Raw genomic sequence first — 26,225 nt, forward strand, 5'->3', positions numbered from 1 at the left:
AAAAACCCCCACACAAATACTTTTTCTTGCTGTTACTGAAAGATTTGATACAGCTGGAATAGATTGTCTTAAGAAAAAGAGAAGTTGTCTTAAAAAGAAATAGAACTTGTGATTAGTGGCAAATACCTCATAATTGTAGGTACGGTCCTCTCAGGGAAGAGTACATAAGCACTTCAATGTCAGTATATACCTGTATGTTCAGTATGCATGTTGGAATTTGCCTTTTGACAACTATTTTGATAGTAAATGTGGCTCATTTGAATTTTTACAGAAGTGGGTGTGAGCTTGGCTGAAGCATGTTGCTCAACAGAATAAGTGCTCGAGAATATTTTTGAATCGGACTCTAACCCATTCTAGTATAAGACTTCATCCCATTCTGACAGGAATCTCTCTTTGCTTTTCTTAGTAGTGGTTAACTTGACATTCATATTCCCTATTTTGATAAGGTGATAATGGAGAAAATACAGGAGACCCTCAGTTGGTATTTTGGAACTGCAGAAGTAGTGGCACAGTAGCTCTGCCAAGCAACAGTTGTAATCGGTAGCCTCTTTGAAAATCGTAAGAGCTAATGCTTATTTCCTTTTTTCTTTTTTTTTTCTCCTCCCCTCAGGAAATACTGTTGTGCTGAGGAAGAAAACAGCTCCCTCCTCCCCTTTTTTTTTTTTCCCCCTCCCCTCCTTTCTTTTTCTTGCCTGATTCAGAAGCTCCAGGAATGTGCTAATTGGCGGCGGCCTCTTCAGAAAGGTAAGGGATAATTGTTTTCTGCTTTTCAAGGTGTCTTGCCTGCTCTGCTCCCTCTGGAAAGGAAGGTGATGGCAGAAGAAGTTGTCTACATGGAGTTTAGCCAAGCTTCTGGTTCATGTGGATTGCCCTTCTAATACTGGAATGCAAACAGAAGCTTTGTGCACTCCTTGCTCTACTGCTAAGTGTAGGATACTGTCCCTTGAGGAAAAACTAGTAGACGAGATATATTTTAAATGCTTGCAGAGGCAAAAAAGTGAAACGGTTGTATTGCAGACTGATTAACTAAATCTTTGCCTGAGTATCAGCTTAGATGGAAAGCTAGTGAGTTAGGTCTGGAGAATACAAGTTGAAGAATCATATCTCAAAGTGCTTTTTTTATTATTATACATGTACATCTAATCAGGCAAATATAGATTGGTTTGGTTAGTTTTTTAAACCTGATGTCTTCTCTGGAGTTTGTCATGGCTTTCTGGCTGGTTGTATCACTGACAGGGTATGACAGGAACTATCTGGAATACCAACTCTAATTCTGAATGGTGAGCTCTTGTGAAGAGTTGGAAACACATGGCAAGTCTTTAACTCTCTGAACTTTTTTTCCAGTTTTGGACAGAAGTGCAAAATGTGGTGGGTGAGAGGAATTTAATTTTTTAGTTATCTGGTGATGGGATCCACTTGTCATCCATGTCCGTCTTTTCTCTGCATGACATTCGGTTTATGTATCAAGGATATATGAAGTACAAAAAATTAGTGCTGATTCATAGAGCATCCTGAGCTGCATGAGTAGACTCAAGTTTGTTGCTAGACAAATTGCATATGTATTTTAATATCAAAGATTTGTATTTGCTTAGGAGCTGCAGTGCTTTGAGATGTCATTTCCTCTTCCATCTTTGTGATATATGCTAATGCTCCTTGTAGTGGAGGCAGTATCTTCTGTCTAGACCTCAGCCATTCTGGTTCAGAGCTGACATCCTACTTAACCCAGCACTGAGAAGGGGTTTATGCTAACTTGCTAGGTTCTGAATTGGAGAGGCCAGTGCCTGATACAAGTTTTCCTGCCAGACTGCTCGGTGGTGCTAACAATTGTGAAGGGTTTTGAAAGACAGTGCGATGCAATAATGTCTTAAATTGCACCAGCAAGATTTGTCAGAGTTCATTTGTCAGACCCCTCACACTGACTAAGTACACTAACTTATCAAGGATAAGCTCCAGACAGGTAATGTGCGTTGGGATGTTCTTTTTCTCATTCTCCATCTCATTCTTGCCAGTGCAGAGGCAAGCTAAGTCTTTATTGAACAGTCACTACCAGCTGTCTGGCTACTTTCTGCAATAAAGCTAATGATCTAATGGGCAAATGTTTCTTGGAGACCTTCAGCTGAAGCAGAGACAAGGAGAAACATACAGACCAGCTAAAGGGTTCTCAAGGAGTTTGCAATTTCCCCAGGGCTCCTTCTATGTAATTACCTGTCTCTCTCTTTGTCTCTTATCTTTTAATGCAGGAGGAGTGTCAGCCTCAAGGCCGCTAATCTTTGTTACTATGGAAAGGCTGGTTACACTCCTCTTCATGCACTTCAAAAATGGCAATCGCTGGTCCCCAGCTGGTTCCCTGAATCTAACTTAAAAATGGATGATAGCTTTCCTCCTTGGTGCCAGACTAAAGAATGCTGCTGCCTGTGCTGTTGCAGGCAGGCATTGCCTCCACCACTGATGCTGTGGCACGCTGAGAGGAGCCTGCAGGAGCTGCCGTGTGGCCTCTGAACCTGTTTTCTCCCAAACAAGTGAAGGCTCTAAAACTCCTTTGAAACATGAAATTTTGGAGCACACTGAGACGTGGGAGGCTTGGCTGAGCTGCACATGTGGAGGAAAGATTCTATAAGGATTCATAGCTCCAGCCGAGTTTTTGTACTGCTGCTGAATGCCTTCAAACTCCCTGGGCTGGGGCCGAGGGAGGCACAAGCTTTAAAGCTGTTTTGTAGGATTGTGGGCATTGCTTCTTGTTATTGTCTCCCTCCTAGCATATATCATATGCAGTGATGTGCCGTGGAGACAAGTGCCACTGCTCAGTTCGTAGGGTCAGCTGAGAGGCTGTGCCCAGCCCGCTGCTATTTCTCTGTGGCTGGATACATCTGTTTGTCCCTCTTGCACCGCACTGGAAATTTGGAGGGGAATCCCTGCCTGCTGCTCCCCTCCTCCTTTTCCTGCCCATGCTTCCTGAGTTGCAACATGTCAGACGGGTCGTTCCTTTAAAGCCACGGCTTGGGAACGGCTCCAGCACAAATGCCTTGTCTCTGTGTGCTCCTTTTGATTCTAGCAAGGAGAAGGAAACTGTCCCATGTTGGACAGGGTCCCTTTTCAGCTGCTGCAGGCTTGCACGCCCAGGAAGTGTATGTTGCTAAACCCCTTTACGGTACCTTTGTAAAACATGCTTTAACTGTCTGCAAATATACGGTATTTAAGCGGCAAAGTCTGTATTATCAAATGCAATCATGCAGACTGTAATCCTCGGGGTGAAAAGCTTTGGGGGGAGAGGCTGGATGTGACAGTGAAATCTGAGAACTAAAGCAAGAGGAAATTCTTGCCCATGTGTTGGACTAGAGCAGGCTCAGTAGAGGTGGAGGATGGGGAACATATACTCCCTCCCAGTTTGGAAGTGTTGAAGGGCTGGTCAGAAAGGAGAGGGAGAGGCAGGGCAGGGACAAGGCAACAAAAGATCAGGCTGTCCAGTGGACCGCAGTTTGCTGTGGGTTTTTTTTTTTGCCTTTAATGCTGTACTTTTCTCTTCCTGTTCCTCTTAACTAAGTTTGGGCAAAGATAATTTTCAATTCTTTTGTTTGTTAAAAGAGCAACCCTACCTCCCTTCAGATTTTTTCAGAAGTCATGTTTTGTGTCAGTGCATCTAGAATGACTATTTTGTACTGATTGGGTTTTCTTTAAGAACTTTTATTTCCCTCATCATTTCCCCGTTTTCCTCTCTTATTTGTATCAACCTGAGCTATCTCCAAAGGAAAGGTGATACTGCTGCTAGCTAACATTTCAGGTGGGTGACACCGTACATTAAACAGTGTGGCTGTAATAACTTAGCTGTCAGTTGGAAGTTTGCCCTAATTGTTTGTATTTTTCTTTTCATATATAAATCAAGCTCTTTACATTCACAGCTCTTGAGCATTTGTAGAGTGTTTCAACAAGGTGTTTGTTTCAGGTGTTGGATTTTTTTCTTCCTCAAATCCTTTGAGATCTTTGGGGTTAGGATTTTTCATTCAATAACTGTATTCAGTAAAATGAAATGCCTGTCAAAGCTATATTGCACCTTAGGAGAGGATGACAGGTTCTTCCAGAGTTCTCAGTTTGCAAAGCCTTAACCATCTCCCACTTTAAATCAGGTCTTTGCCACTGCTTAAGGTCTTTAAGTACTTCATTAACTTTATGTTAACAATGAGCCTGCCTTCTCTTGCTTTTTAGTAAAACCTTTGATTTTTTTCAGAGTTTCATTTCATGAATGTTACAGATATTAGTTCTTTATTCTGATACGGAGAAGACTTAAATCTCATAAACTTTATTTATGAGAAGGAAAAATAACTTCCATCCCAGCAGTGCATTTTTCAGGTAATTTTTATGTTTAGAATCTGTTTACCATGTAGATTTCAGAAAGCTAAATGCTTGTTTTGTACCTCCAGAAAGAATAGTTTTAAACATCTTTGGTGGTTTTAAGTGTACAGAAAATGGAGAGTTCAGAGCTGAAATTAACTTGTTTGTAAATCGCTTTTTTCATAGACAAGATCTAAAAAACATTAAACAGAATGAAAATTTAGCATATCTAGGCACAGTAAGATAGGTTAAAGTCATAGTAAGAACCATGATTTTGAATTTTCTACCATTTCCAGTTATCTGAGTCAGCTCTTTTCTGAGGGCAAATTTTACAGGTCCACAGATATAAGTGAGTGAGTCGAGTTTTAGGGAGATGAGGTGAGAACACTGCAAGGGCTTGGCTTGGGCCATCTGTATGTGTATGGAGGGCTAGAAGGTACTGTCCTGTGGTGTGTGCCCCCTGCCCCGTAGTGTGGCTATTTGTTGTCCCTCATTAAAACCCTCCAGTTCTTAGTGTTAGCAGAGTAACTCTGGGTTGCTTGGCTTTCCTCTAGTTTCAGCAGTTATGGTCTGCCTGCCTCAGTTGTCCATAGTGCAGCGGAGTTTTGGGTATTCCTCATAATGATTGTGTTTCAGGTGTATGGACCTACTTCTGAATACAGAACTGAGTTTACTTCTTTAGGAATAAGTCCTATATGGAGTAGCATGCTCCCTTGTGCTGGAGCGTCCTTGCCTTTCCTCTTCCACCACCCTGATGAACTGCAGCTGGGTCATTGGTTGACTCCCCTTTTCATCCCTACCCAGGGATTGAGGGGATGCTTCTGGAGGCCAGATGCCTGCTCACCATCACCCCTGGTGTGTAAGTAATTGCCCTGAGCATTTAGGTGGCTCCCTGTGCTCTCTGGAGCTTTGGAGGGCTCCTAGGAGGAACTCTCTGGCTTGAGTGGGTTGCAGTGACTGCTCCAGAGCTCTGGCACTACCAACTGCCAGTCTGCAGGAAGGAGTTTCTGAAACAGACTGTTGTGCTAATCCATAGTGAATGGCTGAGAGGAACAAAGGGTAATGCACAGGTGTTAGTGTCAGTGGCAGGTTTTGATATTTTACTTTTGTTTATATTATCTGTTAGTCCTTCCAAAAGAAAACTGCAAGGCCCAAGTCAGCTATAAAGTCTTCATTGAAATTAGCAATGAAAAAAAGATCTGGTTTGTGGCCTTATTTCCTTAAAAGTGATAACTGTCCTCTTCTGCTAGGGAATGACCCATCTGGGTGCATATTGCCCCATCCTTCAGGTACACAAAGATGCCTGTGAATTCTTTCTAAGCTGCAACAGTTTGACCATTCATAAAAAAATTAATAATGAACCCAAACCACCCGAACTTTTTATTCCTAAACCAAGTATTTTAAAGTATGAATCCAAAATCATGAGTTGATATTTCAAAATCACATTTTTCAGTTTTGTTTGACTCTTCTACTGTGTTTGGCATACACATGGTTTTATGTGATGCTGCCTGGGGTGTTGTGAGGACTGGATACTACTTGCAGCCCAGACTGTGGTAGCAGAAATCATTCATCCTGTCTCATCCCTTTTGGGCTTAGCCCACGGAAAGACTCCTGTCCAGTCATTAGAGAGCTGCACTAATGTGCCAGCTGCAGGACAGAAGATACTTCATCTTGGAAGCCTTGCCATGAAGAAATTTGGTCTAGAAAATTCTGCACAGATTTGAACTGGCCAGGTAAACTTATACTAGGAAGTGCTTTGTAAAATGTGTCCTGAAACGTTTTTATCTGCTGCTGATGGCCTTAAAAGCCAGATGAAGTGCATCAGTGACTCATGGTCACTTACTGCCCTGCTGTGTGATGTAAACCAGGTCTTGCTTTGGTGCCTTCTCGCACATATCCTTGTCTGGCTGGATGGTGAATTTCAAGCTTGTGCTTATAGTCTGCAGTCATGCCCTAAGCAAGCTTTTCTCTTGAAAGAGATCTCTTAAATTGCTTGTAGCATAAATACAAAGCTTCCGGTCACTTCCTTACTATTCTACCTATAATTTACCTTGATTAAACAGGAAATTAGAGCTAAATGTTAGAATGACCCAGAAAGTTTTATTTCCCCTTCTCCCCACCTTCTTTCCTTCCATTCCTCCCTCAAAATATGGATTTGTTGCAGTTTTAGGTCTAATGATCTTCCAGTCTTCTTGTGGGCATTGTTGCAAAAGAGTGGAAGCTTAACATTTTAAAGAAGGAAAAGGGAAGGTGTGTAGGTTTGGGTTTTGTTTGTTTATTTTTTAAAGTTTACCAAATGCATTAGGCTATTTGTGACAGCCATCATAAAATCAATTGATAGAGAAGAAGATTAGATATATGAAGCAAAGCACTGTTTTCCAGCAAAATGAGCAGCTAGGATATATTTCAATCTTCAGTTGCTTGGCTAAATAATGGCAACATACGTTTTTTGCTGCTAGAAATTGAGATTTTGGCGGTCATATGCAACTGTGAAATCTGTAGGCATATACTGTAGCAGAAGCTGTCTTTATGCATATACAGCACATGGTATTTGGCTTGTGAGAAAGTTCTTCGCTCTCTAGGAAAGTCGGGTTTTTGATGGAACTGACTGCTGTTTGTGCTTCATAGTTAAAATTATTTTATTCTGGAAGAACAAATAAGTTGTATGTATTAAAGGTACTGTTGTTTTGCCCCTGTTCCCAGCAACGCAGTGTTTTCCTGGCTCACTCTTCTTTCCAAGCTGTTTCTTTCCAAGCTTGTGATCATAATTACAGTGAGAAGTAGATTACATACCTCTGTATGTTCCAGCAGGAAAACTGAGCCTTGGAAGAATTTTGGACTGTGGAACATTTCCTTACTCACCTCTGTCTTAAAAAACGTTTTGGTATCCTCAAAGGGTTCTGGGAATGTCAGTCCAAACGGCCTAATAAGACACTTGGTGTAGAGAAGATGGAGAGTCAAAGGAAAAGGATGGAAAAGCGTGCAAGTGGTGGTTCACCAGTGTCACGTTAATAGAATCCTCGAATCAAGTGCTCATTCATTTTAACTAGAGGCTAATTAATCAGAGTGAGTAGATAAAATGATAAGCTGCTTTTAATGAAGTGAAGCAGCTTTATTAGCAGTAAGCAAAATGTAAAATATTTGGTCTCTGGCACATGTGGTTTTCATGGGTACTGTGGTTTGCCACCAGCTCTGGATTGTGCTCGCCTTTTCCTTGCTGCACTCTGCAGGCAGTGCTGGCTGTGTGTTTCAGCATGTGGCCAATTCAGAATTCAGGAAATAGAATCTAATCAGAAGCAGGTGTAACATTTTAAAACCAGAAGGAATGTTCCTTACAGATCTTTTTCTATGCCTGAATAGCATTTGCCAATTTTCAAACTTTGGATGATATTATTTTTCATTGGAGATAGCAGGCTTTCTGCTTCCAAGAAGGCAAGCAGACAAACAAAAACTGTGTGGATTTACAAAAACTGTGCTGCTGTTTGAAAGGCAGCAATATGATACTGCTTGGTAACTGCTAACATAGCCTGAAACCAATCAGTAATTATCTACCCATTCGCAACTTAAGAACAGAAATGCACCCGGCTGGTGCTACTTGGGTATGTGATTAAGTAGAGGGCCAAAGCCGGCATGCCACTGTTAAACTGGAGCAGGCTTGCATACTCTTGTTCAGATGATTTTCTGCAGTGCATCTGTGCCATTGTGGTGTTCTCCAGTGTCTCTCTTGAAAAGCTGTAGAAGCCATTGGATGGACTGTGATGTGCTTGGCAGCGCAAGGCTATAATAGGAAGTACATAAATGAGTCATAGATTAAGATAATGATGTAATTTACATTGGGCTAAATTACATTAAGTGCCAACATCTAGGCTCAAAATGAACTTCACTTATGACTATGTATATCCTTTTAGAAGTAAACTCAAATTAGCAATTTATTTGTAAAAGTCACCTCACAGTAAACTTACAAACTAGTGATTCAATAATGTTCCTGTAGTTATGTGAACTGGAGAAGCTGAGCTGGTAGATGAACGTGACTTGCGAATAGGATCCTGGCAAGGAAATTGTCTTCCCCCCACCAGCCTTTCCTTAAAAGACTCTGCTTCCCAGTGCCATTCAAGTGTAAATCCCTGTGCAACAAAGGGGAGGCTGGCAGCTCCACCGGTTCAAGAGTATAAGCGATCTCGCATGCTTCAGTTGAAAGGTTGAATCCCTGAAACGCAGAATGCTGCTATAGAGGGAAACTCTCAAAAGGCTGGTGAGAATGGCAGGGCAGGGGGGAGCCAGGGGCTGGAAAGCCGTTGAGATCCTTGAAAGCGCAGTGACAATTTTTGTCTTTACCGTAAAATGACCTGGAGGCAGCTGGACAAAGGGAAAGCTGCTGTTCAGGTGAGGTTGCAATCACCAGCTCTAGGAGCTGGATTTTACTTGTTCTCCCCCTTAGGAACACAGCATGCTGCTCTACTTGCCAGCACAGTATGTGGTGCCAATATTTTGTCTACAGTGTGCATGGAGTCCCTCTTAGTTTTCCTGTTTGGATTATTCTTTCTAATGACTTTGTGTTACGAGTCTCAAAGTTTCAGAATTGTGACTTCTTGCTATGCAAAACAGAGTATAAAATCTTGGACACTGGGTTTTACACTGAAAGGATGAGGTTAATCTTGCACCTTCTAAAACCCTCGTAAATATTTGACCGGCTACTCAGCAACACAGCTGAACTGCCTGAGTTAATGCTTAATGTGAGAGTGGTCCTGAAGTGCATGGCTTTGGTGATGGGCCAAGGGTCACAGAGTGAGCAGTACTTAGTTCCCCATGCAGTCATCTGTGCTCCCTGTTCCTTATCTTCCAGGATTCCTCCCTTTCCCACCCCTCCACCCCCCAGATGGCAGGAGATGTGAGATAGCTGAGTCCACTCCAGGCTCAGGATCAGCCGGGTGTGTTCAGGTGGCAGTAAAATTGGTTTGGGCTGTCCTGCTGACTTTCTCTGCTCTGGTGCTTTTGCTGGTCCAGCAGCAGTGTGGTAATCCCTGACTTCCAAGTGAGGGTGAACCTCTCAGGCTCTCTACAACTACATCTGAGTTTGGAAGGTTTTTATGCGCATATAAATGGCACCAGTAGGCAACTGGGAGTAACTGGTCACTGGGGAGGAGCAGCCTAGAGACCAGTGACAGATCTGAACTTGAATATGTTAGAATTGTAAATTGTCGGTTCTGATACCTGTCATACGTTGACAATGTAAAATACCCTCTTCTGGTGTTTTGAATGAAGTGCTTTCTAGTGTTGGAAAGTTAACATAAAGACTATATGGGAAAATGTTTTCAGCTTTATGAACCAGGCAAATGAAAATCCCCTTCTTGATTTATGGAAACTAACCAGTGCAAGACAGCTTTTGCTTTTCTGATGTAAAGAATGTTCATTCATAGTGTTGTACCATATCAGTCCTTCGAAGTGGCAAGAACCTTAAATGTCAGTGCAAATGGGAGAAGATTCTTTCAGAGAACTTCAATACCATAACAGAGCCGTAGCATCATTTAAAAATAAGTATGTTTTTTAAACTGATTGTTTAGGTGTGATGAATGTTGCTTGAGGGATACCAGCAATCAGAGACCATCCCAGAGACAGGTATAGTATATTCCAGGAACTGCATAAAGTAGTAGTGCTGCCTCACCTACTGCTCCATGAGATGGAAATGAGTAAAACTTTGATTATTGAAAAACTAACTTGATACATGGTGCTAAAAAAGCTGTAGCACTTTGTACAGCTGTGTTTTTTAACTATTGTTGTTGTAAAAAAATTGTTAATTTCTGTCCATAGTTTATTAGGGACTATATTTACATATTCAACCAATCTAGGCAGCTATGGAGGCTTTAAAAATACTCACAGCTGATTTCCAAAGGATCTGCTTGCCAGCATTGGCAGATTCAGAAAGGAAGAAAACCTCATAGAAAGAAAGAACAAGGCATGTAGCTGTCTCCAGAGCAAATACAGTGAATAATTAATGCCTCTGAATGGTGTCATTGAGAGTGATGGTATTTAGTTATGTGACACTGTACTAGTTCTTGGTGACTTCTTCAAATTTTTGGCTCTTGGGGTTCCCTCAGTATCTCACTCTAGGTCTGGCATAGATGACTTTGCATCTGTGGTTAGGACTCATATTTGTTTGATACAGTATTGCATGAGTCCCTAAATGCTTAGTTGAAAATAAATTCAAGGAGTTGCATATGGTGCTTGCAAAATCCAGTTATGGTTGTCATTTCCCTCTCTGCCCCCTTGGTATAAGGAGTATAAAAATTGTATTTCTTTCAGACATCATTAGTACTTATGGCACCTTAGGTAACTGTAGCTACTTTATACTTTGTGTCAATAACTTAATAGCAAATATCTTTTAATTATTCATGAAATTATTTTAATTTGAGTTAATGTGACACCCACCTAATAACAAATTTCTGAGATGTAAGTCTTTCCATATGGTATTTCAGATAAAAACAAAACAAGTGTTACTGCAGTAGTAGTGATGACGTGCAGATAAATTTGGTGATTCACCTTGATTTTTGAAACTATTCCTCATACAAAATGTGTATGTGTTTGGGGTGGGGGAGGGTTGTGTTGTTTTGATTTAGGTTTTTTGTTGGGGATTTTTTTGTCGTTGTTTTTGGGTTTCTGTTTTGGTTGTTGTTGCTTTGTGTTTATTGTTGTCATTTGGGTTTTAATATGCTGAGAAGTTAGTTTATATGCTCACTTACAGCTTGATAGTCTCACTTTCTAGTCTGCATTTCTGTGGCAGAAACTTTGATTCCTGAAGATCAGTTTTGGAAACAAATTATTACTGTATTTTATCCTATTTGACAAAAATGTCCCAGGAGAAAGTGAGTGTCCAAGAAAGAAGGCAGTAGTGTTGGAAAAAGCCTGTTCATGCCAGTAAGGAGTTTTGACCTCAGCCCAGGGACTTGCTTGGGAAGGGCTCAGCACATTTGACTCCCATGCTCTTTAAACCAAACAAGCCATATGGAAGAAGCTAGAAAAGGTAAGTTTTGGGAAAACCTTTTGCTATGTGGCTTGTGATCAGAGCACCTCAAATATAGTTCCTACACCTTCTTATTTTAAGATCTGCTAGTGGGCAGACACCTGTGTGTGAGCACTGAGCATGGCCTCAGCTGGCAGGTGTTAGTTTAGGTGTTTTTATAGCAGAACACAGTGCTGGAAAAGAATATCATTCTTTACAACCTATTATCAGACGGGGGATTGAGAGCTAGGCAGTGGTTCTTCTGAAGGACCGCGGCTTATCATGAGCTCAACCGAGATTCAAGTGAAGTCTAGCATTTGCTTCCTGAAAGTGTTCAGCAGGTGCCACTGTAAAATGAGAGTCTGTTGGGCCACTACAAATGGCAACCCTGTATTTCTAACTGAACACGTGATGCACAGAAAAGCAAAGTTATTTTCCTTCAGTTCCCTGGCAAGTGAATGACATAGCTCGGAATAGAATGGAGATTTCCTGATGTCCATTTCCCTCTTATAATTACCAAACAGCACTGCTTTCTTCTTCATTGTAAACATGAATTGAGCCAAAAGGCATGCACAATTAGCTTTTTTTCCTGCAAAGCTAGGGGGAAGGAGGAGGGGACCGGAGATATAAAGAAGGAGGGGAGAGTCACTCAGGGACACTGTACCTGCTGGGGCACAATGTAATAACTGCTGGGGCAGCCTGGGCTGCAGATGCATTGTTATCTGCAGCCTCCCCGATCTGGGAGAGCTGCAAAAGGTTTAATGCAAATCTGAGACCTCTGCCATTGTGTGAGACAGATTAGGGCTCATTTGCATTCCTTCTCCTATAATAATTACCTAGCAAGGAGTGCCTGTTACCATTAGCTTCATTCTGTTTGCCTGTGATAACACCATCAGCAATCTCTTCTCCACGGATTGTGGACACTGTGAGGAAGGGCAGTGGGCCAAAAAAAATGATAATAAAAGAAATCTTTTGAGAAAGTAGTAGAAAAATGTGAATTCTGAAAAATTAACATGCAGATAATTTTAGTAATAGCCATTAAATACAGCTGGAGAAATACTGCGAGTTGAAGAGGAAAAATCAATATTAATCCATAATATTGATGAATTGTATGGTTTCAAATATCAGTCAAGAAAAGCTACCACAGGATTTTAACTGAGCTTTATCTATGGTGCTTCAATAGTTTTGTTCCGTTTTCAGAATTGATTCAGATTGTTCTAAAACCAGCCCAACTAGAGATCAGTGTTACCGAGAGATAAATGTTTACAGTCTAAACCAGATACTATGCATCAGAAATTCGGGTAAAATTCAGTAAACTTAGTGCAACTTTGGGTCCTGGAACTGAAGCAAAGCAGTATTCCTGACAGGAATAAGGGCAGATATTTGGGGTTCTTTTACTGTGGGGTTTGTTTGTTTGTTTGTTTTTAAGATGGGAGGAGTTAAATAGCACAAAAGGAATGCAACTGAACTTGGAAGACTGAGGGTGCTAAGATCAGCTTATTCCCTCTACACACTAATTGCATATAAAAGAAACACGAAATCGTTTTGACCGACATTTGTTGTTCTTGCCACTCTCTCTCCTTCCCTTGGTTTTTGCCCTTTGCACTCTGACAAAGAAGCTGTTGGAGTCACCCCACCAGAGGCAGAGAGCTCTGAAGTTCCCTGTTCAGCTTTGGCTCCTGCCTTGAATCCCTGGCTCTGCATGCCCATCGCAGCAACAGAGTGCAGCTGCTGGGGATGGAGCCCGGGACCTGTCTCAGGGCCTGGTTGTGTGTCACCACAGAAGGTCTTCTTTGGATGCTCCTAGTGCAGGGTCAAGGGGGGAGCTCTGTTTGGAAGAATATAACATGCCAGATATTCCATGTGCACATCACCATCAAGGAGGGAGCAGTGTGTGCCTGGACTGCCTCTGTTTTGGTACAGATTTCTGCGTTTTGGTGCAAGCTTTCCCCTGCCAGAACTTTCAATGAAGTAATTCCATCTTTCCAGTGGAAGGGTGGTGAAGCAGGAAGACAAATCAAAGCAACCCTGGCTTTAATCTGCCAAGCAGCCATTTTATATGTATTTAAATAGATGTAGGCTGATTTCTGATCTGCAGCAAGATATCAGAATAATGAATCTTGTAGTTGGGTTGTTTTGGGTGCTTTTGTTTTTTCAAGTGATGTTTTGGGGGCATGCTGCCATATTCACGTTGTCATCAGTGTGGAAGCAGCAGAATGCCCAGAATGCTGCCTGAAGAGTTGGCCTTGGTTTTGAGGGGAGGGAGTGGTGGGGTGGGTTGCAAGGGGCTTTTCTGCAGATCACCTTTTGGACAGCGAATGAACTGCCAGGAGGCCGGGAGAAAACTTCAGTTCCTGCGACTGGCATCATTTCTGGCTGTTAGGGGTTTGGGTGGGTACTGTGTTGCCTATAAAATTTGACATAAATCTGAAGAGTTTAGAGATCCTCCTGTATGAACATCCTTAGTTTTCCAAAATTTTCCTCTTGCCATTGGATTCATTTTCTTAAACTGAGGTAGCAAGAAAAGAAATTCGGCAACACTTAATATCAAGGTTAATGGATAGGGCTAAGTGCTACCTTCAATGATACAACTAGATACTTAGCATTAAACACAAGTTATATTGCTCTAAAGGATTAGAGAGAACTGAAAATGTTCATATTCTTAAGTCTTATTTTTTTCTCTTCTTGTTTTTCCCACTATAATAATGTTAAAAATCACAAACTTGACAGTTACACGAACATAAAGGGAAAGTTTAAAAGAGAAGTTTAAAAAAATCATTTAAAAGCATATGTTTCTTAAAGCAAATGAGTACTTTTAATTCTAAATACAAACTAAAGGATACAACTGTGTTTTATTTAAAAACAGCATCATAAATCTTTTGTTCATCTTCTGACCTTTTTCTAGGAGGAGAAAATACAATTTGGTGCATAGCTATTTCTATATATATATATATAATTTACAAGATGTGCCATCATTACACTGGAATAAAACTGCAGTTGATATAATTGGAAAGGTCTAATGTATGTAGTGGGAGGGGAAGGACAAGGAAGTTTTGAAATACATGGAGAATAATGATTATATACATCTAAATGTAAGCTAAAACAGAGCAACATATGCAACTGTGTGAGTAACTGAAGATAAAAAAATCTGGCTACTTAGATACTGCAGTGTGATGTGTCAAGCTGTATGTTTATATGTATATACACACACAATTTGAAACTTAGAAAATAATGAAAAAATAACATCACTTCTTACAAGGCTTGTATTATTCCTGCAAATTGTTTTTCTCCTATGGCCCTTCTTTAATAATTCTTTTAGTCCAGTCACCATAAGTATTTTCAGTCTTTTAATTCTGTAGCAATGCATTCCAAGTAATTAGTGTACTCAGCAGGTTATAGCTTTTCTTCTTTAACCCACCATGTTCATGGGTATGTTACTGATCCCAAGGCCTCTGTAATCTGGAAGGGGTGTATCAGAAATGAGTTTTTTAATCCCCTTCCTTATTTGAAAAGTTGAACCTGGGCTTTAAAGGCCTGTGTTAAAGACCCATAAAGGCACATGAACAGATGAGGTTTTGTTGGAGGAAATGTCACCTTAAGCGAAGAGGTGCCAAAAGCTCTCGCCCCAGCTCAGTGGCACCGGGACTGCTGTTGCTCATCCTCCTTAATGGGAGGCAGTGGCCCGTCACACCCAGGAGCAAGGAGGTGTTCGTTTGCTCAGGCTTAGCTGCACAACCTAAGCTATACAAGCTGGTCCGAGTTGTTTTTCAGTACTGCTGCACTTGAAGGTAAATTTAAGCTTACCCTATTGTTTTGTTGAAATGCACGTCATGTCCTCTGTCTCTCAACAGAAGTTCAAATACCTGTCTGGAGAAGGGCTAAAGTTGTGGCCAGATAAGCCACTCTAGGAAACAGACATCCCAGCTTGGTAACACACTGCATTTGAGACCAATGCATTTCCAAAAGAGTAACTGAAAAGAGGAAAAAAAGTGAGTGGGGCTTGTTAGTGCCATTCACTGCATTAACAAGCGAAGGACCCACAGATTAATTCATTTGTGTGATGGTCAGTTTAACAAACTGACAAAGGAACAGCTGTTTATTCTCTGGTGTCTTTAGGCTGCCTGAGAATGATCATCAGGCAATCCTTTCTGTTGTAACAGAGTCCAGAAATGGACTGCTTTACAGAAAACGCAAGAGAAAGTTGCTTTTCTAATCAGCAGTAGCAAGGCCACACAGCTCCGTGCTCTACTTTCATGTCTCACCATGCCTCCTTCCTCTCTCTCTTCAGCTGGTTTAATAGCATCAGGTTACTAGCTGAAGAACTGGCTTTGTTCACTTTTACTTAACAAAAAGGTTTCACAAGCTTTACACTATATGGCATAGTGATATTTTTCTTAAATACTGAAACAAAACATGCCCACAGAGAGCATAGATATCCATGAAAACATACTTAAACATACGTTTATGAAGTAATGTGGATAACTAAATTTTATATAAGCATAACCGTACACCCACACAACTTACAAGACTAGACTTATTTTCAGCTACCTTATTATCAAAATTAAAATTTATAGAACATAAATTATGTGAGCCAAAGGAATTTATGAAGCAGAATTCCAGAATTGGCTTAACTCTCTTGATTCTGCAGAATGTTTCCATCTTACTAACTGCAATAACTTTTTTTTATTTTTGGGGGGGGAAGGAAGAGTTGGGATAAAAATATTTTATGAAAAGGGCTGAAACTTTGAAACATTGCAGAAAGCTATGCTTTAACATTTATTGGAAGGCTAATTGCAAAAAAAAAGATCTTTTAGATCCACTCTAGTACAATGTGGGTAGCAGTAACTAAAGAAATTATGAAGAGAAAACAAAAGATTTGCACACTGTTGTCCAGTGACACGCAAACTACTGTCCAGTGACAGAATCTTGGGTACCCAAAGCAAAGCAGCAGTGTCCTAGGTACAGGGCTCTGCCCAAGGTAATCAGCTTTCCTGAGTTAAAAGAAGTCTGTTTTCTGGGTGGAGCACCATGCAGATTTGCCCAAAGACTGCAAACATTAGTTCTCTTCATGTGGTTTTGTGAACTTAGGTTTATTTCTTAATTTGTGTACAAGTCTTTTGGGCAAAAACATGGTGTTGCTGCAGAGAGCTAATGCACGTGGGTGTATGTGTTCTTGGCTCAGCCTCCTTGAGGAGGACTGACACGCAGGAGCTGGGACTTGTGGGATGTTTTTCTCAAACAAACCCTCATCCTCTTTGGACTAACTACAGTGGAAATTTTTCAATTTCTTTTTTTCTTTCTTTTTTTTCCCCCTGCTGCTCATACATGACTAAGGAATTTGTGTTCAATCCTTGTGACTGGAGTGTGGCTTTGGTCACAGGTCATGATCTTAAACTCCGATGGGTTACAACTCCAAATGAATAAAATACGCCATCTTCCCTTGTTCCAGCAGTGTGAAGTTAGCTGGGTATTTGAGTAGAAAGGAGTTCACCATTATAAAAGCAGGCACTCTGAGGAGAATGAGGAAGCTGAGCACAAGCCTGCAAGCACAGCTTGTGTACATATTTGTTGAAAGCTAATTGGCAACGCAGTTGCCTTTCAAAGTTGTTCTTTCACCTATCAGTAGAGCACAACTCTGGTACTTAATGTACTGTAGATTACGTAAACACTACCCTGAAATATTTGTACAGGCAATTAACTCTTGTTTTTACACTACTCTTGAGTTACAAATGGAAGCCTGCTGTAGAGCTTGGAATATTTATGCTATGAGAGATATTCCATAATTAGATTAAATAATGCTTTCAGCAAACTGCCTAGCACTAAGATCAGAAAAACAGGATATTGGCTATCCTGTGAGGAACTGACTATCTTTTAAAATTCAGCATCCAAGAAATACAGATGCTGTGTTTGTACCACATTGTTGAGGAGCAGCAGTATTTACAAGAGTTTTATCTAGAGCAAATGTATCTGCTTTTGGTTATTATATTTGAAGACTGTAAATGCTTATATAACTAACACTGGTCTGCATTTTGTGTGGCAAAACATGATTACTAATGGAGTAACTTAAGGCGTGTGTACAGTGTGGTGTCACAGTTACCAGAACAACATCCTCATCTAATGTGTTTGTGTGACTCTAAGAATACTTATGTAGATGCATATTTATTTTTCTTCTTCTTGCTCTTTTCAAACTTATCTTATAAACGTTTTGTCCCTGATAAAATTAAGTCACAGCTCTGCAATTTGAGCTGGATAATAAATCTATTAAAATGCAACCAATTGGTAACAATGGTCTTAAAGCCAGACCTCCATCCTCTAGAGTTTATTCACAAGCACTTGACCTAATATGACCGTGAATATGAATAAAATGTTAAGGGATTTTATTGCAATTCGTAGTGTGACTTGCTGCTATGATAATAAACCAACATTTATAACCTCAATGGCTGCAACATTCTCGTGCTCATCAACGTGTGCCTGCACTAACAGAGTTATAGGTAATGTGTTCCCCAATGGAGTGTCAAGGGACTGCTTAAAGGAGTTCATTAGTATTTTACATAGACTCAAACAGGCTAAAAGGGTGGAAAATAAAACCATTGGAATCAAAATCCTTCATGTCTTTCGTGTACCAAGACATCACAATAAGATCAGATTGTAGTTGATTAAAAAAGCAGCTTCTTCAGAAAGAAAAAAGTGTAATTTATTGTAGATTAGTGTGAAAGTGTTATTACTAATACTGACACACACATTGGTTGTGTATTGAGCCTGGGTTTTTTGTGGATGAGAACAGCTAAACTTGACTGGCACTTCCATTATGAAGGCAGAAGCCCATTTGCAGGTTTTGGATTTGTTCTCTAAATGGTCCAAATCGATTGCTTCTGTGGTCAGATATTCATCTGTTTTCTCTTGCATTTCTTTTTCCTTCTTTTAACAACCTCTCCCAGACAGAGAATTCTTTATGCAGGAAATTTCAAGCAATTTAACTGAGACTTGTCTTTTCTCAGTCATTTGTAAATTGTTGTAATAAGTTTTACTTGCCAGTTCAGTAGCGAAACGTTCTTGCTTAAGAGTTGCTCCAGCTTTATCCAGCTCTCTCACATGCATGGAGATGAGCTATTTGCAGGGGAGAGGTAAATATGTGGAATGGTTTTTGAAATGTCTGATGTCATACACAACCACTCTTCCCTATGTGACAGAAGATGTGAATGGTAAATTTGGGTGAAAACAGAAGACTGCTGCAATTGTTGATGATTTTCAGTATTGTCTGCAAGTTTCTCTTTGGTTCCTTAAAAGTCCCCTGTGGCTATAGGAAATTAAAGATGTTTGAAGCATTACCTACTTGCCAGATGAAAAGAGATGGGGGCTGTTGTAATGCCTCCATCCAGTTGCTGTCTTCTTTAGGGGACTATTGTTCATTAAAGTAATGTTAGCAAAAATGAGAAATAAATCACCTTGAGAAGCAATTTTGGTTTGATGTTTCTCTGCTTTAGAAATTTAAAACTAGTACTTAATGTAAAAATGAAGAGGCAGAGGGATTTCTGTTTAATTGTCAGGACAAGATTTGTAGGTAGAGGGGTTTTAATTAGGTCAGACAGTGCAGTTGGAAAAATAATTTTTTGTGGATGTGAACATTTCTTCAGAGTTACATTTACTGTTTTGATGGAGCAATTAAGCATCATTCATCTCAGGCTGACAATCTAACCTGCCTCAGATTTCTTAATCCAAGGTCAGGAGTCATTGGCTCTTAATGAGTGTTGCAATGTGTAAAAAGACCAGGTAGTTTGTAATCTGATCTTCGTGACTAACTAGAAATGAGGTTTAACTTTGAACTAAGTTGAAGCCTATTGGAAAAATCTAATTTTTATTAAACAGATGCAACTGCACTGCAGTGGGAAATATGACATGTTTTTACATGTGTTTTAATTTGATGTATTATTTAATCATGGCTGCTTCTGAAGCTGATGGCTGTTGCTGCAGCTCTGTTTCTTCCTTTCTATAGTATTCATGTCCTTTCCTGGAGAGTTGGCACTGCCTACCGTAGTTTCAGGGTTTTCTCCTAGTCTCTTTACTAGTCTGTGTTAGAGGCTTGGTAAACTACCATTTAGACTCATAAGACAAATCATATAAATTGATGTGAATCAGCTGGAACTCTGGTAGCTTACAGTGGCTCTGAATCTGATCTGTAGTTTATCGATTTGTACTTTACTTCAGTAGATTAGACTGAGTCTAGGGCAGCTCTTGCTGGTTTTCGTAATGGCTGTAGGGAGGACAGTGCAATTTGATGCAGTATTAATTCATGCACCAAGGCAAATTATGGTAGCAAACAATCTTGCAAACTTTTTACTGCCTGGCTTCCTCTGTCACCAGTGTCAGTGATTCTCATTCTCTCATTTCCTGTGCTTGTCACAAACCATTTAGCAAGCAGTGAAGCCTGTGAGGAGTACTGGCTGGGGAAGAAAAAAAAAGGCAAATAATTCTAGGTGGTGGGTTTTGACCCACACTTCTAACAAAGTGCTTGCAATAGTCTAAACAGTATCCATGGCAAGACCTGGATGTTTTATGCCCATTTACTGTGCTATCACTGTGCTAAGGGACTTAGTTGTAATAATTAGCAGACTTTAGGTCAGAGGCAATCTGTTAATTATTCTTCTAGCTCTTCACAGACTATACCTTCCACTAAGCCATAGGAGTTGGCTGAATTAATGTTTTTTGAGCTGTGAATGCATTGTTGTTGTGCTGGTTTTCTTACTAATAGTTTTGTTATACATACCTAGAAGTGAATTGTTAAAAGTTAAACCTGAAAAAAAATTTTTTCTTTGTTTTTTCTATGAATACAAAATACCTAAAGCCCGTAAATCTGTGTAATTTTTAGACTTCAGGTAAAGTGGATTTCAAAATCAGGTACACTGTAGGGCTCTGTCACCCTTCCCTTTTCTCCACCCCCACATCCAGAGAAAGAAGTAACCTAGTATCTGAAGAATGCAAGTTATGCAGATGTTCAAAAGGCCAAATAAAACAAATAGATGGGCTGCAGCTGCTAGAGCAGCATAAAGCAAAGAACACTCGCTGCTGTGATGAGAATGCTGTATTTCAGCAGGCCTCTGGCTTTTGCCTGTTTGAGGAAAATAGCATGGTAAATTAGTTTAACCAGTTTTTAATCTTATTTTGATTGTAAATTGTTGTTACTTTCATAATTGTTGAGATTTCAAACCTCCAGATTTCTTGTTAATGAGGAAACAGAAGAATAAGAAGTGGTAATGTCCTTTCATAGAAAGGAAAAAGGGAGTCCCACATAGTACAAGATTTGTTGCTAATCTTTTTAGTGAGAAGTGACAGACTTTCAAGAATATATGGGGGGACAAGTGGGAGAATTTACTATGTTGAAATATACCTTCTAGTATCCTGAGATTACACTGGGAGACCAGACACTCTGCTGTACATTAAAAGTCAACTTTCCATCAGAAATTTTGGTGTTCAGGGAGCTGAAGGTTCACTGACCAATATACTCTTCCAAACTGAATGTCATCTGGAGAGAAAAACAGGTAAAAAACTGGTACTAGACTTGTACGGGACCAAGACACTTCTCAGACTGAGTAAATAATTGACATGCTGATTAACAAAACTGTTCAGTAGTTGATCTGCTGTTTTAGGGCATTCCTAAGCAACACAATGGAGTGCCACAGAGAGATGCCCAAGCAAATACTACCCTCCTCTGGTATGTTCACATAGCACAACCTTTTGCAGCAGTATTTGTATTGTCCTGGGAACAGCATGGGCATGTCAGAGCAGTGTAACCATACACTGGATGTCTACAGGAGAACTTGGCTTCTGCCAGTGTTTGGTATTACTACTTCAGCTCTCACAGCATGGATAAACACACTTCCCTGAAGGGGTACCGTGTATGAACCTGGGCAGCTTACTCTTTGTTCATATGTTTTAAGAATGGTATATTAAACAACAAGTAAGATGTGGTGCCTTTGTCCTCAGCCTTTGTAATCTGGTCCTACTGAACTGTTGGTTTCGACTGTGAAATCGCATAGACTTTGCCACCTACCACTCTCCTGGTCTAGAGATCCTGCTCAAGGTTTTCCATTTCCTGTATGCTGCAAAATCCAGTCTGACAATAGTTTGACTTCTGAAATAAAGACAAGGTCATGATTTCAAGCATTTGAGAAGTACTTTGTTCTCGTTACATACATGTGTGGATAGTACATCATCCCAAAGAATTGCAGCCACTGTGCATTTGGTAATTTAGTTGTAGGACCAAGCTAGATTGCTATATATTATCTTTTTGGTAGGGAGCCAAGAGGACCCTAAATTACCCAGAGCTCTGAGTTGGATGTGCCTAGACCTTTTCCTATGGTGAACTACTCCAAAAAACCATAAAAGCTTTTAAATTCTGAAAGCAAGATTTTTTTTTAATAAGTATGTGAATAATTGACTTTTTAAACAGAAAAAAATGCAAATCATGCTGAATAAAAAAAAGTGAGAACAAGAGTTTATGAGCAACTTGCTGTTTTTTGCTCTGTTTCTGCAGGTGGGTTTTAACCTGAGAGCAGATTTTATCCAACTCAGTGAATTTCTGAGTTGCCTAAAACTCTGTGCAGCCTTCTCTCTCCCTGAGAAATCCCTTCCATTTTCTCTGAGGCTCAGTTGTGTTTGCACTCTGCCTCTCATTACAGTCTGTTTTTGAGCTGTAGGCACCAAGCTGCTTGCTATAAGTTCTACCTGCTGCAAACACAGTATTTAAACCTTTGTTAGTATGCTTTAAAGTTCTCCATGGAAATGAATTGTCTTCTTTCACAGGGATCCACTAATCCAGTCACTTCTGAAAGAAATGTAATGTGTAACAGAGAAATTAAACACTATATTGCATGTCTGTAGCTTATTTTGTTCCTGAATTTTGTGACCAAAAATTCTATATGATACATTTTGTGTATTTATAGATACGTTTGTATATTATGTGCTTTTACCAATGAATAAGGTCTTCAGAGAACAGAAATTCCTCTTTGTTATGGAGAAATGTACCACAGCATGATTGTTTCAACAGGCCACTGATACCTGCTTGCAAATACATAAATCCTCTCACTAGAGTATAATTAATGTTTAAGAAGAAATTAGCAATGGGACGTAACAGAACACTTTTGCCCACTTAAAATGGTGTTGAGTCATACCATTAAGGCTTTTAACTTGCTTATTTGCATTGCAAACTTGTTATGAAGTCTATCATTTTCTCTTGTGGAAGTATCTCTTGGGGAAACTGAACTCTCTCCTTCACTTGATGACATTTGCACAATACATTCCTGATGTTTGAGCAGTGGTGGGCGCGATCTTTGAGCTCTACTAGGATGGTAATAGGAAGGAAAAATTTACAGTAAAGATACTCGTGCCATCTACTCTTTTGCTTATATTTTGTGCTTTTTCTGTAGGAATAACTACAAACTACAAACAGAATGGAGGGCAGCTAAGCAGATTGGAATCAAAGCAAACCATTATGGTGGGCTTGGTCACTTTGTTCCTGAAATGTGTTCCGAATCTCCTTAATTAATGGTAGTGGAGACAAAGCTTGTCCGATAAGGTCTTTTAATCTAATGAAACTGAATGGATTTGGTATGTTTTGGTCTTTCAAAAAGACTTTATTGTATAACTTATGACTGTCATTATTTAACTGTTACACAGTATCTTATTATGTAGTAAGGTTTCTACTGGTTCCAGTTAGGATTTGCAGAGATTTAGTATTTAGTATTTAGAATTTAGTGGAAGAGTAAAATGGATGTGTGATTCTTGTGTGATGTTGTGAGGGTTTTTTTACCTGTAATCGCACATGTCTGGGCTTGTACTTGTTTGTCCCTGTGAGTCAGGTAGATGCCATTCAGATGCACACTGTAGCTGTTAATCAGGTGCAACACTTTGATATGAGTGTGCACTGTCCTGCTTCCAAATGCTGGAATGTGTGTCTGCTGTTTGATGTCACTGCAGATACTAAACATGGACTTCTGGTACGTATGGGTTGTTTCTCTCAAAGAGCTGGGACCTGAGTACTTTCTTGTAGGAAGGATAGGTCACAGCTCCAAGTGCTTTAAATGACAAGAGCCTCTTGTAGTTCTTCCACTGCCAGTGGTATTACAACAGTGATTAATCTTCACCTGAGGGTGGACCCCCATCTTGCTCATTCAAAGCAACAGGCAGTCTGTGCCCCAAAACTTCATCTTTTGAGTCAACAGTTGTGAGTGCCTGTTCTTTCTCCCACATAAGACATAACTTGTCACAAATCATGTTGAAAAGTGAAGTGTTAAGGACAAAAAACAGCTCTCAATTCCTGCTTCAGTTCTTTGTCTATTGTGTGGTGAATCTGCTGAACCGACCAAGGCATTTAATTCAGGGTGGACTTATTTTGGTACAAGCTACTTAACTATTAGTTGTGGGTTAAAATGACAGCCAGCTTTTTTGTTTCTCATTACGGTTTTCTCTTTTCCATATTCATGTTAGACTTTCCATATTTAGTGTTTGAGATTTTATGGAAATACAGCTAGTCAAGTGCCACACTTGTGAGGAGGTGAAATGAGGACAAAACACGGGGGACAGATCAGAATCTTTAATCTTTGCTGCTGCATGTAATTTATAAAACATATTAATCTGGTTTCATTCATATACTGAACCATTTTGCACTCCACATCTCTGCTGTTTTACTTCCATTTGAACTGGTTCAAAGCCAATTTTGTTTAATAAAGAAGACTCAGCATAGCAAGGAGGTTTAGCCCTCACACCTTTTTGTCTTGGTTCTTGAGTGTCTGCCCCCTAAAGTTGTGGGGGAGTGCAAATAGTGGTGTTAGAGTTACACAAATCAATTTCATTGCAGAGCTTTCCCTGTCATAATGATCAGTTTGCAGCACAAATCTCAATGATTTTTCACAGCCCTGTGGAAAAAACCAAACCCCACAGTTGATGAATACAGCTGGGAGAGACTCAGGAGACACTAATTTTGTGGTTGGTGAGAGTAGCTGGGGCTGTTCCCACCCTCCTTTCTGGATCCTGTAAATTTTTTCCATTAAGCCTGGCCCAGGAGAAGCCTGGGAATTTGGTGTGGTAACCTATGAAAGATGGTGACCTCTTGAGAAGTCAGAGAAAGAACAGCACTCACATCCAAGAGTGATGGAGGGAATAATCTCGCTGGGATCAGTGGTGCCCCATCAGCCAGGGTGTGAACATTGCCAGAGCTGCCAGAGAGCCCCGCTGCGTGAGAAAGCAGGGCTGTCTGTTCTCCTGCTCACAGCCTCGTCCCACCACTCACCTTAGGTAAACACACTCAGAATAATTGGTGTATCACATTGCCTTCTTTTTTTTCTTTTTTCTGTTTTTTCTCTTGTTATGTTTTAATCTCCTTCCTCTCCAGCTACAGATTCTTATAATGCTTTACAGGGGCAGAAGGGTGGAAATGAAGTAAAGGTTTTTAGAAAAGACAAAAAAATCCACATGGTACTGGAAAGGTAAGAATTCTCCCCATAATGGTGTATAAATTGTACTTTACGTTCAAGCTGTCTGCTTTATTTTTACATTCTGAGTCTGGCAGAGTATTATCCCAGTACTGACCCCTTTTCATCTACTATTATGCAAGGTGTATTTAAATAGCTGGATTGTAAATCTCATTCTGGAAAACTTCCCACCATGCCTGCCATTCCCCTCGGTACTACTATTCTTAGCCAATGTGGAGAGTTGCTGCAGCAGTAGTGGGGCAGCCATGTGCCTTCTGGCAGCAGCCTGGGCTGCTTTCAGCCATTGCTTTTTGTGTACTATCAATTATCCACGTATGTCAAACTTTTATATGCTCGTGAGTTCTTTATGCACTAGATTTTCTGAGCCCAACTATATTTTCAAAGCCTGGTGTACCCATACTGGAAAGGTACAGGCAATCTGTCACTGGCAACAACACATGCAATATTGTGTGTTGTACAAGGAGAAGCTGTAATTGTGGTAGCATAGGAAGATTAACAGTGGACTGTTGAAATTAGTTGAAATTGTTCTCAACTAAATATTTGTTGAAATACCACAGAATTTTAAAAATCATTGGATTGCCTGTTAGAATGCCACTTTTTATTATTTCAAATATTGGCTTTTGAAAGAATTGTTTTTCTTCTGAGATTAAATGTGAAGAATTAGAAAATCAAGAAGGAAAATGGTTTTCTGATTTTGTTCAAATGCAAGAACATAAAAACACAGGAAAATTTACAGGAAATGTGAATTTTTTGTCTGATTTTTGTTAATTTTTTCCTCCTGCCCTTGCTGTCTACATGGTGTTCCCAAGGAGCTTGAGTGTACCCAGAAAAATCAGAATCTTGTAAGACTTAACATGAGGATGTTGTAGGATATCTTTTTTAGTCCCTCTTTTCAGTCTGTATGCTCAAGACTGTGTGGTGAGCTATAAGACATGTAAAAAGCAAGTTTCTGGCCAGTTTGTTTAGGCTGTTATTTGGGAAAAGAAAGCATCAAAGAAGATAGAAGCTGGGATGTCAGCCATTTCAGCAGAAGAAATGGGCAAAACTTGGCAGAATTTAAGAACTCCAGGTCAAGAAATACCAGGTACAAAAAGGCTTTGGCTATTCTAAGTGTATTGGTCTACAAGAGAGAGTTGAGAGGTTAACATATTAATGATGAGAAGAATGTTGTCTGCTTTACTGTCAGTCATTTTGTATGACCAAAGATAGGGGCCTATTGTGCATAAAAACATTAGCTGATGTTCTAATAAAGATCTGCGCTTTGAGGAGAGGTGTAGGATGACCCAGATAAGGGAGCAAACCTACATAATTTTAATTCTTATTTATATTTTCAGTAGTGGAAGCATCTCAGCTCAGGTTAAAGGAAAGAGTTGTGGGATGGTGGTGATCGAGCACTTATCAGTGAAGTTCTATAA

General features: G+C 40.0%; 1 protein-coding gene across 7 annotated transcripts in view; it reads left to right on the forward strand.

The window, feature by feature from the left end:
* Positions 1-595: 595 nt before the first annotated feature.
* Positions 596-26,225, forward strand: part of ZMIZ1 (zinc finger MIZ-type containing 1) — a 293,828-nt gene continuing 268,198 nt past the window's right edge. For all 7 annotated transcript variants that reach the window (XM_032115721.1, XM_032115720.1, XM_032115726.1 and 4 more), the window contains exon 1: positions 596-744. The gene's annotated coding sequence lies outside the window, so the exon portion shown is untranslated. The remainder of the gene's footprint in view (positions 745-26,225) is intronic.

The sequence above is a fragment of the Corvus moneduloides genome, chromosome 8, assembly GCF_009650955.1.
Source record: "Corvus moneduloides isolate bCorMon1 chromosome 8, bCorMon1.pri, whole genome shotgun sequence".
Lineage (NCBI taxonomy): Eukaryota > Metazoa > Chordata > Aves > Passeriformes > Corvidae > Corvus > Corvus moneduloides.